Here is a 17,129-nt window from a genome sequence, read left to right as displayed (position 1 = left end):
GGAAAGGGAAAGGGAAAGGGAAAGGGAAAGGGAAAGGGAAAGGGAAAGGGAAAGGGAAAGGGAAAGGGAAAGGGAAAGGGAAAGGGAAAGGGAAAGCAGCAGCTGGGGTCAGAATGGATAAATCAAGCACATGTTTAAGCCTCATTGTCTTCAAAGCCTTAGTTTAAATATTTGGCTAAATACAGATAAATTTGGTTTGATCTTATGTCAGTGAGATTTTTTTTAGATGAGTTGCAACCAGAGAAAATAAGGTTTGACTTTTCTATTTAGAAACATATGAGTGTGCGGGAAAGCTAACGGTTAAAATAAAGCTTTTAAAAATAGCTTTATATTACACTTAAAGAGGGGAATGTCTGTGTATATAAGTAAGGAGGGTTACTTATAAACCTATCTTTAAAAGTTGCACAGACCACATTTAAATTTATAATGCCTCTTGTAATGAAAGTATAAATATTTATGAATTAAAGTTATTAATTTCTGTAGGATCTCAGATTTTGATTTAAATATTTCTGCGGTAAGACTCCTTCGATAATGAAATCTAAATGATTAAATAAATAATATTCATCCATAATAAATAACTAACATGATAGTCTGCAAATAGTCATTTCTTTTGCTTTTTATCTATTATCATTGTCTCTTCCACCAAGCTGCGAGTTTAAAAGAATAATTTGAAATAGGGCAAAATTGCTCATTTCACCACCCTGGACTTCCAGTGGCTCTATAGACTGTTGAACCAAGCCTTTAAATTACATGGAATATTAGAACAATTTTTTGCCTGAACAAATCAAATTTAATCCCACATGGGGCTGGCCTTTAGACATTCACTAAAACCAAAGGAAATATCTTCAGACCTGATTAAGTCTGTTAACGTGTTGCCTTCCACAAATGTTAACTGCTCGGGGACCTATAAGGAGAATTGCACTTAGACTGTTACTACACTGAAATTAATAGTAGAATAGTATTTTAAATGTCCTTTTCAGGAAGCATTTTTATCTGCATAATATGCTATGTGTTACAGAAGAAATCTTCAGAGAACTAATAGCAAGAATCAGCAACCTACAACTGATTATTTACTAACTGATTATTAATTACTGGTTATTAGATGGTAGTTAATAATGTGTTAATCCCTGTCTGTGGTAGATAATATCAATGTACAACTGAAAAGTGTATAAAAAATGCAATTTGTTTAGGAGCATTGCTGGTTAACATAACTGTGATGCATAAATTACATATTCTTGAAAAAGCTTAAATATAAAGGAGCAATTTTGTAGAGTAGCCAAAGCTTTCAAAATTTCTGTTATAGAAGACTGAGAAAATAGTTTTAAATATGAAAGTCTACAGCCAAGATCTGACTTATTTTTAATTAAAAAAAAATAAACAGCATACAAGTTTGTCTACATAGACTTATAAACACGTTTTCCCCAGAAGAAAGAGGAAAATGAACAGAAATAGATAAAGAAAAACACTGTAGCACTAGAAAACAAAAAGAAGTTGACAATTATTTTTCTGTTTTTCCTGTGTTTTTTGATTGTTTGTTTGCCCATTTTCCTAACGTGGRAAAACCTTGTTTCCTATATGAATAATCTTCTAATAGGAATTTCCATCTTTGAAAACTTGAAATAGGAAAAAAGCCTTTCATTTTGCAGTCAGATCTCTGGAAAAATCTTGCCAGTGTGATATGGCTGACTACGAAAACGAGCGAGATTCCCATTKTCTTTAAAGAAAACACCCAAGATTGCTAAAGCTGTTGTATGTGAAAACAGTGTTTCAGAAGATGGCACTGTTCCCTCTTTTGAGTTGAAATGCTGGCACAGTGTCCTGGGACGTGATACAACTGCCTTTCTAATTAAGCTTATTTGGATTTATTCCCCAACCATTAATGCACATGACAAGGAAATGGAAAACTGTGTATGATGTTAATGGTTTGCTTATCACTTACTGCTATGAGTATAGTAGTACCCTATTAAAATTCAGATAGTCTTTTACCTGCCTCTCTCTGTTTATGGTATATAAAATCACCTCTGTTCACATTACAGAAATATAGAATGGTCAATGGAATTTCATCACGAACCTTCTTTTTTTCCATTGTTTCTGTCTTGACCAGGCATTTGTGACATGGTCTGTGATGTTCATTCTGCCCACAAATATTCACCAAATTCAGAAAAGAAGGGGTCTCTTGTCTCATATCTGTAAACTATTTTGCTTTTGCTTTCTCTAATAAATAACTGAATAGTTACAGCTTTTAATCTTTTTTAGAAAGGAAAATAATCCACTTACTAGCTGAAACACATTAACTGGAAGCTGTAAAATAACAGATGTCAGTGCAGACTGCATTTATTTTTCCAATACGCTTTTAAATGAATGAMTCTGAATCTGTTAATACTTGAGTGCATCCCAGAAAGTTGGTTATATTTACATGACTTTATGGCTGCTATTAATGCTAAAACTGCAATCATATATGGGGAAGATAGCTGATGTTTGGCAGTTTCTCAAAAGAGTGTAGCTGGTATGAGCTTGTCAGATAGCATGACAATCTTATTTATTTTGTGATTTCATATATCAGATCTTTTTTTCACAGCTAAATACTGAATGCAGTATTTCTAGTCACAGCAGAGCTCAAGAGCGAGCTAAATCTCCCAACCATGCTATCAACAGTGTTATACGGACAAAGGAAAAATGGTATATTTTTCCTAGAGGAAAGACATTCTAGACCCTTAAAGCAGTCTTGCACTGCTGTTGAACACACGCACATTTTCCTCTTGATACAGATAAAGAAATACCCACTGCAGATCATACAGGCATCTTGAGAATATGATAAAATGAGATAAATTAATAAAACAACCTGCAGAGGTCAGGAAAAATAACACTGTAAAGAGTGACATCCTATTACTCTGTATCTATATCCTTGAATGCTGTGGAGTCAACATCTACTTACTATAATGTCAAAGACTTTTTTTTTTCACTTCTATATTGTAACATCAATACAGTTTTGGGAGAGTGAGTTGGACTGCAGTTTTCCTCCTACATCATCCAAATTGTCAGCTTCATTCTGTCTACAGAAGCCTCATTAGTAATGGGATTGGAGGGAAAGAACAGCTTGATTTTCAGATTCCAGATGGAGTTTGTAAATTTGACAGGTGGGRAAGAGAAATGAGTGGGAAAGAAAAATCTTCTCACTTTTGAAATGACGAAATTCTGTCTAGAAAATGTTGAGAAAATGCATATTGGACAAATATGCAGGCTTGCATATGATAACTTGCCTGAGTATAACAACAACTGAGAGTTTTACCATTCAAAAATATTTCTAATTAACACCCAAATAATCCGCAGTTGGAAATATATCAGATGAGTCCTTGCCCATAAATGGTATGTTTTGCATAAAGTCTTGCACTATTAGGTTTCATTTGAACCTCACTATCCTGTAGCATCCAGGTATGAAATGTTTCTCTGYTATGGAAATACCAATCTTACAGGTCCAGAGCATTAAAAAAGATATGATAGGTAAAATAAATAGCTATATGTCACTGCATTGAACTCTCCAGGCATTTCACGAGTCACAGCACAAGTTAGTAAGCAAACCCTACAAAGTGTTATACATGCGTGTAACTCATACTGAAGTTTATGAAGTTGATAGGCATGCAGTTGGCAAAAATTCTTGCAACTACTTTGGTTCACAACCAAACCTTGGCCTTCAAAAGAAGTGGTATACACACAAAAAGTTTTAGCTTGATTAAAAAGAAATGGAATGTGATTGTTTTGTAAACAATCATAAGTAAAGTAAATAAAACTCATGCAATAATATGCTTTCACAGAATTATTTCAAAATATTAAGAAAGATAATATACTTTATGCTGTCGACTCACTTTTATATTACATTTCTAAATTGGAATTTTAAAAAATCTAAGTTGTTTTCAAATTTTTATACTTTTTTATTGTTTAGTATGCTATTAGTCTTGAAAGAGATTTATTAGTTTTACGTTTTCTTTATTGTGGGCTTTCTTATTGTGGGTTTTACTTCTAAGTTTTCTTACAGGAACCAAACACTGTCATATTTGGAATATCAACACTGCAAGGACAAACTGAAATATGAGGACTGCTACATAGGGTCAGAYCAACGGTCTGTTTAGTCCTAGCGATGGCTGGTAGCAAATGCTTAAGGAAAGAGTACAAGAATCATGGCATTTACAGGGTGACCCTTCCCCTCCTTGCTTTGGCAGATCAGTTGAACTGAAGATTTAAAGGCAGAGTTGTGTGTTTACTATCTAGTAGTGGAGCTATCCTCCTAATATTGTCTTCCCCTATTTCCTTTAAGTACGTGAAAAAGATTTATGTTTGTTTTATGTACAGTGTTTTGCCCTTAGGCCTTTATATGAGGGACTAAATCAAGATGACTGTACTTTTCCCCCAAAGAATGGTCCCAGAAGCTGTGGATCCATCAAACAGAGGCCAAAGCACCTAGCAACACTGATGTGTAAAGAGCTACTCCTACAGTCTGAAATGAGCTCTTATTAGAGCTTCAAAATCCAGATATAAATTTCTTCTGACCACAGAAGGCCAGTGGGTCACAGAAGAGCAAGTGCTTTCAAGGAATAAGAGATTCACAGTTCTGCTGCTGGTGGAATGTGAATTTCTAAAGGCTGCATGCCTGCAGCCTGCATTCAGAGAGACCTCTGACTCCTTCGTAGTCAYGGAGGAAAATAAAACCCCAAGATGCTCTCTGGGGAAAATGCATGCCCTCTGAAAATAAAAGTCCTGCCTCTGCCAGAGGAACAAATACTATAACGGATGCTTTTAGAGACTCGAAGAATACTTGTGACTTGCTATGCTGTATGGTGCACCATAAATTTTTCAAATCTTTGTTGCAAGCTGTTGTTTTTGCTTTACTTGAATTTTGGAAGTCAAAAACATTTCAAGCTAGTGCTTCACACTTCACTGTCTTCAAAGYGTGCAGGAAGAAAAGGAGCATTGCTTACTGGGTGACTCAAGGGTTTGATCAGGTCTTCTGGTTGCTATTCCCATTTGGTATCTTTATGCCTTAACCTACCCTTTTCAAAAAACAACCACGTTATTTATTTTCAGTGTATATCTCACAAAGGCTCTAGGCAGAGATTTATTAGACTGTGCTTCTGCATTCTTCAAATGTATACCATTGAAACGCAAAATGCTTACTGATTATATAAGTTGCAGCCTATAYAACCAGGGCAAAACATTTTTCTCATATTCAAGCCAGAATCAAATGCCACTGTATTTATGTCCAGAGCGTGCTTTAAACGTAGGTGATAAGAATTAGCTGACAGCATTTCATTAATTTTGGCTCCAACTAAAATGTATTTAAATATATATAAAATATTTTTGGGCAGCATCTTAAAGCATTTGGCTTCCAGTTAGTTGACAGGTATTGAGGAATAATAACAGTCCCTGAGCACATTGAGTGCAAGGAGCTGCGGTTCTCACTGCTGACGCAGAGAAAATTGCTGCGAAAAGCCCCTCCACCGTTGCAAATCTGAGCACTGTATTTGGAAGTGTGGTGGAGACACTGTTCAGCTTATGTCCTCAAAGAAAGCGTCCATGAAGAGCATGATTACGCTTATTGGAGGTGCTGCCTTGGGAGGCAGCACCTCGGCTGTCAAACCTGGTGAGAGAAATTGCTTCAGATTTATTTGTGTGGCATATTAAGTATAAACTTTTTTATGTGTTTGGTATCTTAAATCAGTATCTATTTAGCTCTCTTTAAGCCTTAATTTTCATGTTCTAATCATTTTGCTAARGACTTCATACTAATCTGGAGCACTAAGAGAAAATTTGTTTTAGTCAGTCAATGATAATTTTGCTGTCTTCTTCAATAACTATTTCTTATGCTACCATACTGTCRGAGGCTTAAACGTGCATAGCTGCCTGTTTCCCCCGTGCCTGATGATTATTAATTCATGTGCTGGCTTCAATCTCATCTTCGRTTTGAGCTTGAGTAAAGGTAGTATTGAAGTGACAATATCTGCTATCTGCAGAATTATCGCCAAGGCCTCCAGACCTTCTCAAGACCCTCTACTCTTGTTCCATTCAAGCCAAGTTACCCTTACCATGGGCCAAAAATCCCCAAAACCCACGCAGGAGCAAGCTGAAAAACAGCCCTCTCCTTCTGGGGGCAAAACTCTCGGTTCAGGCGTTAAGCAACTGATTGACACACACAGATCTTTCCTACTCAGTCTTTGGATGATTCCAATATACATCTGCATGGGAATATTTGGCATATAAAAATTTCCCCATAGCACCACCGCACCTTCTCTCTAGCTTCCACCAAAAATGGCATTGTACACAGCAGCAACCACCACGCTCTGGGCAGAGGACTGCAGATGCAAAACGTAATTCAACGACTCYGAAGTTTGGCAGAGATGTTGTGTATTGTGGTGTCAGAACATGATCCACAGAATTTGTTTTTGCTTCTCTGAATCTGCAGTGTGGATCTATCTGAAAGACAAGCATCTAAGCTTTCTCTGTAGGCACTGGAARTAAAAATACACCTCTGTAGTCCCCTATCATCATTCAAAAAGGTGCAAGAARTATGTTTTCAAAGCATATCTAAATTATTTTTGTATTAAATACAATAGCATATAAAGTCATTTAAAGAAATCTAATTTAAAACAATCTGCATTTATTTCAAATCTGAATATGAAATTCTACCCTTCTTTCTGTGATTTAAAAATCATGTAAAATACTCTATTGCTACATTTGCCTACCACTGAAAATCAGGAGCCCGAGTTCCCCTCCTATTCTTTGCTCAGTTGTGAAAGCTTACGTTCTGTATTGCTAAACATGGTGTATTTTTAAAGTAATTTTATCTAATTGACAGGATTGTACATTTCTGATGCAATACAAAACTCATGTATAATCATCTTGCATGCACATTRACAAAATCACATTTTTAGTCTTTGAGAAGGTATTTTTGAATGYAAGGTAATGTCAGCATAGCTACTTCAGCCATTTTGTACAAAAAATCTGACATCTAATTGCCAGAGAGGATTTTTTTTGTCATATTTCCCTAGAAGATGTGACTTGAGTAACAGCTAATCTTACACTTCTCTCCAAGTATGCATAACATATGTGTACATGAAATCCCATCTTATATGGACATAAACAACACATAGAATTCAGTATCTTAGCTTGATCTTCAAAGTATTTTCTCATTCCAGTTAGCAATTTGGGTTCGAACCAGAATTAGTTATTCCCCATAWGAAAATCAAACACCTACTGGCAATGTGGCATCTTAGTCTTCTGTAGCAGAAGAATCATTTCAAGCACAATTTTGACGTATTTATTAAAAAACTAATCACATTCTACAATAATATCTATTATCTCTATCACAAAATGTCTCTAACCATCTCTAACATGAAATGTGAATGCTCGACTGTTACAAACAGGACTGCTTTGTTTATATTTTAAGTATTTTTTCCCTACAATGGTAATTAYTGCATCACTACAATGGAGACATTTTCAGTGCTGTTCAACATAATGTGTTTCTGGTGCCTGTTTTCTTGTAAAAATAAGGATCTACCTTGAAATCTTCACAGAATTCCCTCTACTGATTCTCAAAATAGTCTATTTTGTGCACACTGCAAAGTGATAGTGTATTTTAAAGGAAACAGCTCTAACTTTCCTTTTGACTATATCCTGTCTGCAAAGTCTTACAAAGAAAAATGGCATAAAAAACTATTCAGTGACTGCTCTTAACTAAAAATATATTGACCATAGAAAGCCCAAYAAACATGGCGTGGTTTCACTGTTGCCTTGCTATGGGTTTTCAGGATAAGCAGCTCCTCAGGAGAGTTGGACGAACTCTAACAAGCATCATTTGGGGTTAGGCCAGTAATTGTTTGGGTAAATTGCTATTTGAGTAAGAAACCTGACTGAGAGAGTCCTGCCTCCCTTGCATAGGCTTTTTTCTAACTTTTGTTATTTTACCTATTTTCCTATTAAAAACAAATAGTTATGAGCTCTGATTTAGAATTCTCATCAGTTCTGCCACAGGGAAATGGTCTAGGTGAGAGCAACTCGGTATAGAAATTTAGCAGAAAAAGGGAAGYAATAGGTTCTTCATAGTAATACAGTAACGGGTAAAAGTAGAACAATAATAATGTCTGACTTATCCCCCATATTAAATACTTATTTCCTATAAGGTTAAACACGTATTGCTTCCAGTGATCCAGTAGTTGGTCTGCCAATGGTTCCGTTCATCTCTACCTCGTGGAAAACACAGTGGAAACCAATATAGAGTTTAACAYTCATGATATTTTTGCAAGAAACAAAAGAATATTTATAAAACACACCAGCAAGGGCCAAAGTAAACATATATGCCACAYACCGCTATAGAAATTTTTGTGGAGCTTGCTCAAACCTAATTGGTTATAAATTGAAAGAGTTTCACAACTTAACGCTATATCCTATGTGAGATTACAGGATTTAAAGAGATTTGTACAACACAGGAATTCAGATTATGTTATGGGGAAATTATCCATTCTATTAGTTCGGTATCAAGTGTTAAAATATCAAATTTGCAAGTATTTCAAAACCTGAAGAATTGATTCTAGCTCTGAAAACATAATAGAGAAAATCTAACAGAAAAATACAAGCAGCTGTGGAACAAGCATCTTTAAAGATCAATCTGACCTTATATATTGTTAGATAAAACTGTCTATAATGGTTACTCAGCAAGCTCTAGATCTCTGATCCACAGTTGGTATAGATTTGTTTATGTTGGAAAAAAATTACACATTAGCTCTAAATTATAATTTGCAGCATCTAAAAATAGCATAATGAGAGAATACAACTACTAACCACAGTGATTTTACATATGAAACTCTGTCTGCTGTGCTATTGACAGATAAAAAAGCAAAATTTTATTGTTACGAATTTAAAAGGATTTGCCAAGAAGAAAAAAAAAAAAAAAAAAAAAAAAAAAAAGGAATTCCGTTTGTTTGAATACAGGATACCAATAGCCTAATAATGTTATGCAAAAAAGTATCCCAATTGTTTAAAAGATGCTTAAAAAAAGATTAATTTAGGTCCCTGCTTATCACGCTAAGCTCGCATGTCAACACCTTGAGCTGGAACTTTCACCCTCCGGAGAGCTTCATAGAAAGCTCTAGACTCAAACAACTCGTTTATGTACTCAGTGCAGTTAAAAATAGGATTTTTAAACATATTGTGAAAAGATAAATTGAAAATATATGACCATCCCTGGTCCCGTTCAGACCCGTACTAGCAAGCGACCTGAGGACATACGGAGCCCCCTCAAATGCACACGGAAGCACGGCCTTCGGTACAAACAGACCTTTTCTTCCCTRAAAACGTTTCCTTGGTTTAATTTAGCTTTTGTTGCCTGGAACACTCATCCTGGCCATAATTCCCCAACTCAGAGCTCTTATTATTATCACCAAAGCACAAAATCACAGTTCAMTGAGTATTTCCAAAACAAATGTAGTCTGAAAAAAAACACTCCAGAAGTCCATGAAGTTTTCATTTTAATTCACCAGAACTGCCTTAACYTCTTAAAGGACACGATGTGGTTATCTGTGTACCAACGTGCAGTATTGCAGTATACTCCTCATAACCTGACTTTACTGCCACAAACACTTGTATCTGCATTGTTGCACAGTAGAATATTAAAAGTATCCAAATAAAAGATTACAAAAATAAAACACATCTTTCAGATTTGGCCCATAGGCAATAAGTAGTAGGAGAGTATTCTTTGAAATCCTTTGTACATATAGAAAACTTCAGTCGAACAAAAAAATGTTTATCCAATCTCAGAAATATTTTTCACTGATATATGAAGAAAACATTTGCTTTATTAAAAAGAAGATGAATACACATTTTGGGAAGAAAGCAAGGTGATGCAACACTGAAGTTAGCTAGCTACAAAAGCAGTGTGAAGTCAAGTGTGCAGGTCAGAGCAAAGGCAGCTTACCCAGCAAATATTTATCGTTAACATTAATGATGAAATGGGAAAAAAGCAAGTTTGCTGCAGTGATATTATTACTCACACAATACCACCTTTTAAAGTTATCATTTGGATATTAAGGAGAGCATAATATTCTTCTGGATTTTCTCTTCGCTAACCTTTTATTTCAGGGATTTTAGGCCTGACTAATTCCTTCTACTTCCTCTTGGTAGAAATCAAACCTTAAAAGATAAAATTTGCATACCAGGGRTACTTTTTTCTTTATTTTTCTAATGCAAAATCAGAATAGTTCTACTTTAGACACAAAAGCTAGAATAGCAGCTATGCATATATATATATATATACACAGAAAAAAAAAAGCAATAGATGTCCAGTTTGAYTATTTCTTTCAGAACTGGCATCTAATCAATAGTGTGATGTCAGACTTAAAATCATTCCCCAAAATAACATGGCTTACTGCACCATCAGATTTCTTTAAATGCTACAAATGCTAGTTCAATAGCTGTACCCAATATGCAGAGATATAATAAATTTAGGCGGAAAATAAAAAAGTTAGCGCATTTACAAGCTGTAGCTGAAGAATTTGAGCACGTGGGCAAGGGTGCTTTAAAAATTATTAAACTCAAGAACTTAAAAAAGAATGAATCCTCCATACTAAAACACCGATTTCACCACGCGCCGACATACAGCCAGCGGTGCGCACTTCCCGCGGCTATTTAAGTGCCYGAAGCTCGCTCCTATGCTGACAAGGGTGGCTTGGCTGGGCTCCTCGAGCCCCTGGGTACGAATCACGAGCACAAAATTAGCTATTAGGCAGTTAATTCGTTGTCCGAAAACACAAAGCCGTTTCCCCTCATTTCACCTCTCACCTCGAGGGCCAAAACTGCSGGGCGCGGGCACCGAGCCCCTGAGGACTGCGAGTACTCCAGCGAGCATCTCCACCKACGTACACATACAGGCGCACGGGCRSAATAGAGCTACGGATATCGATGTAAGAAAACAGGTATGTTCATCAGGTAACTTACACATTTATTTCTCAAGACCTGTGTTTCGGTTCTTTCTGCTTGTGAAGACGAGGTTTAATTTATTGCCATTGACATGGGCAATGTATCTTGGAGCTTTCAGGCTGCGACTGGGATTTTATCGAATAATCCTTATTAYCCTGTAAAAGCACACTCTCCCTCACAACCTGTGGCTAATCAGTCTTAGAAAACTGGAAGTCAGTGGAGTAGCGTGGGCGGAGCTGCCTGTGCACGCGCGCGTGCGTGTGCGTGCCCGTGCATGCACGCGCGTGCGTGCCTGCAAACAGTTACGGGCCCACACAGATGCACACGCAAGTGAAGCATTCAGATGCCTTTCGCAGTCGACTGAAAGGTTAATTCGATCACTTAATTTTTTCATTTGTATGTGCAAAAATAGAAGCCAGACTGAGGAGCTTCCCAAAACTTTGTAGCTCCAGAAACATGGGTGAAGCCAACAATATAATACTGATAAATACTGCATTTTTCAAAAATCTGTTTTCAGCGCTTCCTCCAGGTACTCATTATATCTTCCATCACCTGTCCATACGGTCACTAAGCCTCCTCTCCCTCCTCGTTATTGTCAAGCTGTTTCAGCTATGATCTTTGATTCAGAGTTGTTGTTTCCTGCTTCCTATGATTCATTTTTTAAACATAAATTAATATCATATTTAACATTTTAAACAAAATTAGGGACTATGATCACTGTAATAATAAAATAATAAAAATAAATGAAAAGTTTTCTGAGGGAACAAAAAATTCTAAAACCAATAAGAATGCTTTTTTTCATTCCCAGCTGAAAGCTGACTTGAACAAGAAAGGTATTTCTGAGAAAGAAACATATTTATTTCAGCTAATCTGGGAAATAATTTAGGAAAGAATACTATAGAGATAATAAAACATTACATGAATATTTAGTATATCCCTTACAGTAAATTAACATAGTGCTGTCTGAGTTTTATCCACTTTATCATTAAGGATTTTTCAAATAATTCAACAGATTGCTCTAAACTTTCTAAGTACTTTTGGCTTCAAAGCAGAAAAAACGCATTTGTAAAAAAAAATAATTTTATTCTTATGAAGGCACATTTCTAACCTTCCCAAATTCCCTAAATTTCACACTCAGCCCAGCGACGTCTCACACGACGTCTCCGCAGGGCTGGGACACAGCCTTCCAGCGCCGGCGAGCAGAAAGGCACGCCATGCAAGCGACGCATGGTTGTGTGGCGCGGTCCCAAGACCGTATTACGAGTCACGCCGGAACGTCCGCGCTCAGGTCATGCACRCCGGGCAGGCAGCACCACAGCCACACGCCACACGCGCCCCTCTTAATCATAATCATTACACAGGGATCTTATCTGCTGCTTAAGAGAAACGGGTTAATTAGTGGCTAGGCCAACCAGACCTAATGAAACGGCATAGCCTTCCAAGTCCCATAAGCACGCGCTAATGAAAACCCTTTGAAGCTCCTACTGCTGCCTAAATCACATTGGGTCATTTTTTCAAAGTAAACCTYCTTGAAAAATTTAGGAAACTGTCACAAACTCTTCCCAGACCTCTGAGGCTCCCTCGTGCTCCCCACTGTCCCGTGGCATGCCTGAGACCCGCGGGCAGACCCATGACCACCTTCCTTCACCCCATTCTTGTAAAGCTGAAACTGGTCCATGGACATGTTGTGACAAGCAGCTCTGGYGCCCTCATGTCAGGCAGCTGGACAGTTCTTAATGTATCCCAGTAATTTTGCCTAGTAATTTGGCTTTAGATTTTACACACACACACAAGTGTATGTGTGTATGTTATTTTAAATAGATTTGAGTTGAGGGTTGTTTCTTCTGGACAGTCCTCCTACGTAAATGTTTTAATTTTCACCTGCAGATAAGGCTTAAAAGAAACCTGAGTTTTCAGTTAGGGCTATTAATTTGAATATAAACAGGAAATGAGGAAACATCAGAAGAAATCAGTGAAGAAACAAAGTGAACAGAAAAATGATGAACTATTATTCCAATTTTTGTGTTTTTTCTTCCATTTTTCCTATCTTTTAAAGACAGACAAAACAATCTTGTAGAACAAGGGCATTCTCTGCATACTAGACTCTTCTTGATATTCTGACGTGCTGAAAATTCCCCCTCGTTTTATTGGGCTGTCAGATGAGATTCCCTTGACGAAACGTTTGCTTTGTCTTACATTTCCTGTAGACCCTGTCATAGAGTATCACTAGTGACTAGGTGGTTTTCTACAAACCACTACTTACTCAATTTGACCTGCTTCTCAGCCTCAAYTCTTTCTGATGTTCTTTCAACCTCGCAGAAAGAGTACTTTGAAGAAGACATTTGGGGGTTTATTTATTATGAGGGAACGGAAGAGAGCCCATAGAGGTGGAGAGCAGGAATGGCTCCTCTGCTGCCTGCGGTACCTTCTGCTGTTGGAAGGAGAGCAGAATTCCTTGAATATTCCCTCCCTGGGTAACAAAAGGGTAGGGATAATTTGTTAAATGAGCTTATTCTCATGCAAAAGCTTCTATCTACTTATCAGTTCTGCTATGCGTAAATGCATACTGCTTTTCTTGCACACATTATTACTTTTTATTAGCTCTGTGGACCAGATTGCATCAAATTTCTTTTTGTTAAGCAGCACTTGCTCATACTGCATACATGCAGAAGAAAATACCACTCAGCAAGGGTGATAGAAAAAATACCTCTGTTGCAAAACTTACACCTATTAAAAAATAGAGACATAATACTGTCAATTTACTTTCTTGTACACATTGTTTCATCATTGGAAAAAGCAACATTAATTATCTCACTCTGAAGCCAAAAAGAATTATATATTACAGCGATGAGACTGGCCCTTCAAAGGACRCATCAGGGATATACGGCAGCTTTGTGGTACACATTCATTAAAGATGACTAGTTTCTTCTTTTACTTACTTCCTACTACGGTCCACACCTCCTGCTATCAGCTCCCAACAGACCCTGTCGCCTCTTCTAGGTTGGCTGCTTTCCCACTAGGCAGCAGGAACACCCACTGCTCTCAAGCCTCCTCTGCCATCCACCAAGTCCCCTGACTCATCCAATTACTTTTAATCACAGACACTTTTTTTTTTTTTTTCCCCTCTGTTTGAGGACTATCTAGCATGGTATGCAGGTGACAGCAGAGTCTAGTTTGGGCTCAAATAGCACTGCAGCCTGAAAAGTCCAAAGTCCAAGACACAGCTCCCCTCTATAAATGGTTAATCAGTACAWTGTATCATGCACTTTTTTATGAGTTATTATCTCTCTCTTGCACATGTCATGCACTGAAAGCACTTAACGACCTTAGCTATGCACTTGGCATTAGCAGCCTCATACATTCAGTCTACACTATRTATCTTTAAATGTTATGTTTGAACTCTCTGCACAACTTTCCTTGGAATACCTCAGGTGTCTAGCATAGTCCTTCATTAGTCTTTTGATGAACTAAAGACATCCTGCTCATTGCTCCTTTATCATGCTGTTTATCAGTGRCATTCCTAGGGACTCTAGCAGTTCAGTTGCATAGTTATAATAAATAGTTAGATTTCCTGCTTTCCAGGCCCACATAAGATTTCCTCAGCGTAAATGTGTCCATTTGAGGTAGTATTTCTGGGAAGCAGCTTATCATCTGAAATTTAAGAATCATGTTTATCACGTGCACARGCTCTTTCCACAATCTCATCTGCTTCCGGAGCGAGGACCAGGTTTTGCTTTTGGATATTCATAAGGGACTTAGACCCAGATATCCCTCAATGTCTCAGTGCTTCAGTTCCAGTGAAATCAGTGGAAACCGATCCTGGAAACTGATCCTTTCYGAACCTGGGCCTCCCTCCTGGTCCCCCAGGATGACAGAACGCAGCAGCAACATTCATGGCTCTGCAAAATGTGCTTGGGTAGAATCAGTTTAATGGTTTGAGACAGTGTCACCTACCAGCTTTCTGCTCCTCCTCTCAGCCRGAGATTGCAGTGAAGGACATTTAAGTCAGAGGTTATCTTAGTCTGCACCAATATACCGAACTGTGAATTGGGGTAGGAGAGAGACAAATGCATGTTCTGTTCTACTGCAAAGACAGCGAGCTCCGGGAGAGAGCCTGGGTACGCTGCTGCGGYCATTAATCTCTCAGATTTATTCATCTAAATCCACCAGATACCACTGGCACACAAATAATTTTACAAGGTGGTTTGAGAGATCTTTTTTGATATTTTGGAGCTACTTACATGTAAAAACCTTCTTGCCGAGATCTGTTTGGCATGAAGGCTGAAGTACGTGGAACAGTTTTGGTGTGCTAAATCTGTCTGTCTGATAAACGTAGCCAACTGAAGGATGAGGACAARGGCCGAGCACAAGCTTGCCACTCAGCCTGACAAGGCCCAAGGACTTTCAAAGAGACATTTTACAACACTACAGGTCATTGTAAATTACGGGCTATATATTTAAACTCAAACCAAAGAAGTTCGTCATTATAATTTAGCATTTCTAGTAGCAATAATTAACTTACAAAAATTAAATCCTATCAGATCCAAAGATAATGGAAAGAATGAGACACATTTGAAAGGCCYGTGCAGCATGTAGCAGCAAAAATAAAAGCTGAACTTCAGTTCCAGTTCCACGCTGGGATATATCAGCTACAGAGGAAAAAAAGGGGAAAAAAAGAGATTAAAAGAAGAAAAAAAAGGAGAGAAGGCAGAAGTGCTGAAAACCGTCAGTTTTCATATTCTTCCCCCCACACACACACCTTCTTCTTGGTTTCTGAAATCAGACAATATAAATGACCTTCTCAGTTTTAAGTATTGGCCTTCTGCACAGAAGCTAGAAAATGTTATCCAAACACATTTTAGAAGTATGTAGATGGTAGATACAAATGGGTCACATATCAGGATAGTCCCAAGTTTATCCTTCTTAAAGAAGATAATTATGAAACCCTTGAAGAACATAATAACACTTAGTTTCTGATTGCTCTTATTACTACATTAAAAAGTGACCTTGCTTGCAACTTTGCCTTCAAGAATCCACGACTTGTGTTCCTGACTCCTTTCATGGTGACGCATCGGGCCAAAACATCCAGCCACGGATGCTGGAGACAGTTAACTTTACTGGCAGTCAGATTTACACAAAGGAAGGACCTATCTTTTGGAAATTTCTTTTTAAAATATAGCAAAAACTGAAGGCCACTAGTGGCTGAACTTCTTAATCCGTAGGATAGGAAAGCAGCAAGGCATTTGCTGAAGGCTCTGTTGCCTACAACAAAAGTAGATTGGCCTGTTTCCAGGACACCCATGCAGAACCTATTGAAATCACTGTGAGTCATTCCCTGGATTTCAAAGTGTTTTTAAGAGAGGCCTAACRGAACAACCACGTAAAATAGTGTAATATACTGAAAAACTGAGCCCATAGTAAACAGTTTTTAATGTGCAGCACCAATAACCATTAGACTAAATGATGGGATCAAAATACACACACACGGAGAAAACAGCCACCTCACATTTTTATAAATACTAACTACATTTCATGTTGGCACMGATACAAAAATCCAGCGTTCTAAATTAAACATTGTAAAATGCAGCACAAAAATATTTCTGACGTGTCAGGAATGTTTATTTTCATACTAACCAGTTGATTGTTTCCAAGCCCGATGCTCTCAGCAGCGCCGTAGCGAACGTGCGCTGCAGTTCTGGTAAGACGGCACAAGAAGGTGGGCAAACCTCACTAATATTCGAAGGAGTTAGGAAAGCACAGTAGCARAATTTGTTTGCGAGCTTATTCTCTGCAGGCAGTCGGACAGGGAGGTCAGCCTTCTGGTACGATGTACCCTAGAGCTGAGGCCTGAGCAGAACGCAGCCTTCCCGCGGAGCACGTCCTGCCCTTCGGGAAGGCCGCCGGGAGCCCACGCAGTTTTCCCCSCGTCCCGACCCGCGCTCTCCAGCGAGAGCTCTCGCACCGCTCTGTCTTTGGGCCGCTGGGACAAAAAAGCRAGCGCGGACACTGCGCGCAGCTGTCCCAGCGCTCCGCGCCGAGCCCGCCCCCCGGAGACCGCGGGCATCCCCTCCGCAGGGCGCTTTGCACCTTCACCCCACTCCCGGCGGCGGAGGGAGGTGCTTTCCTCCCCCCGCTAAAGCCCGACAGCAGCTGCGGGCGGCAGCAGC

The 17,129-nt window shown here is 38.4% G+C and overlaps 1 protein-coding gene and 1 long non-coding RNA gene across 4 annotated transcripts in view; one reads left to right on the top strand and one right to left on the bottom strand.

The window, feature by feature from the left end:
- Positions 1-11,904: 11,904 nt before the first annotated feature.
- Positions 11,905-16,722, bottom strand: LOC146597606 (uncharacterized). Of its 3 annotated transcripts, none has more exons than XR_014895444.1 (4): positions 16,597-16,722; positions 15,485-15,611; positions 13,226-13,432; positions 11,905-12,338 (listed from the first exon to the last, which is right to left on the bottom strand). It is a non-coding gene; the product is annotated as an uncharacterized LOC146597606 (long non-coding RNA). The 3 variants fall into 3 exon arrangements; XR_014895443.1 differs by having other exon boundaries at positions 11,905-12,335; XR_014895442.1 differs by having other exon boundaries at positions 11,905-13,432.
- Positions 16,723-16,761: 39 nt separating this feature from the next.
- STXBP6 (syntaxin binding protein 6) overlaps positions 16,762-17,129 on the top strand; it is a 118,960-nt gene continuing 118,592 nt past the window's right edge. Inside the window, exon 1 of the mRNA XM_085301645.1 lies at positions 16,762-16,784. The gene's annotated coding sequence lies outside the window, so the exon portion shown is untranslated. The remainder of the gene's footprint in view (positions 16,785-17,129) is intronic.

The sequence above is a fragment of the Rhea americana genome, unplaced genomic scaffold, assembly GCF_003343005.1.
Source record: "Rhea americana isolate MKP2758 unplaced genomic scaffold, rheAme1 scaffold_18, whole genome shotgun sequence".
NCBI classification, from domain to species: Eukaryota; Metazoa; Chordata; class Aves; order Rheiformes; family Rheidae; genus Rhea; species Rhea americana.
The sequence above is the reverse complement of the archived record's forward strand: the minus strand, read 5'-3'. Positions and strand labels throughout refer to the sequence as shown.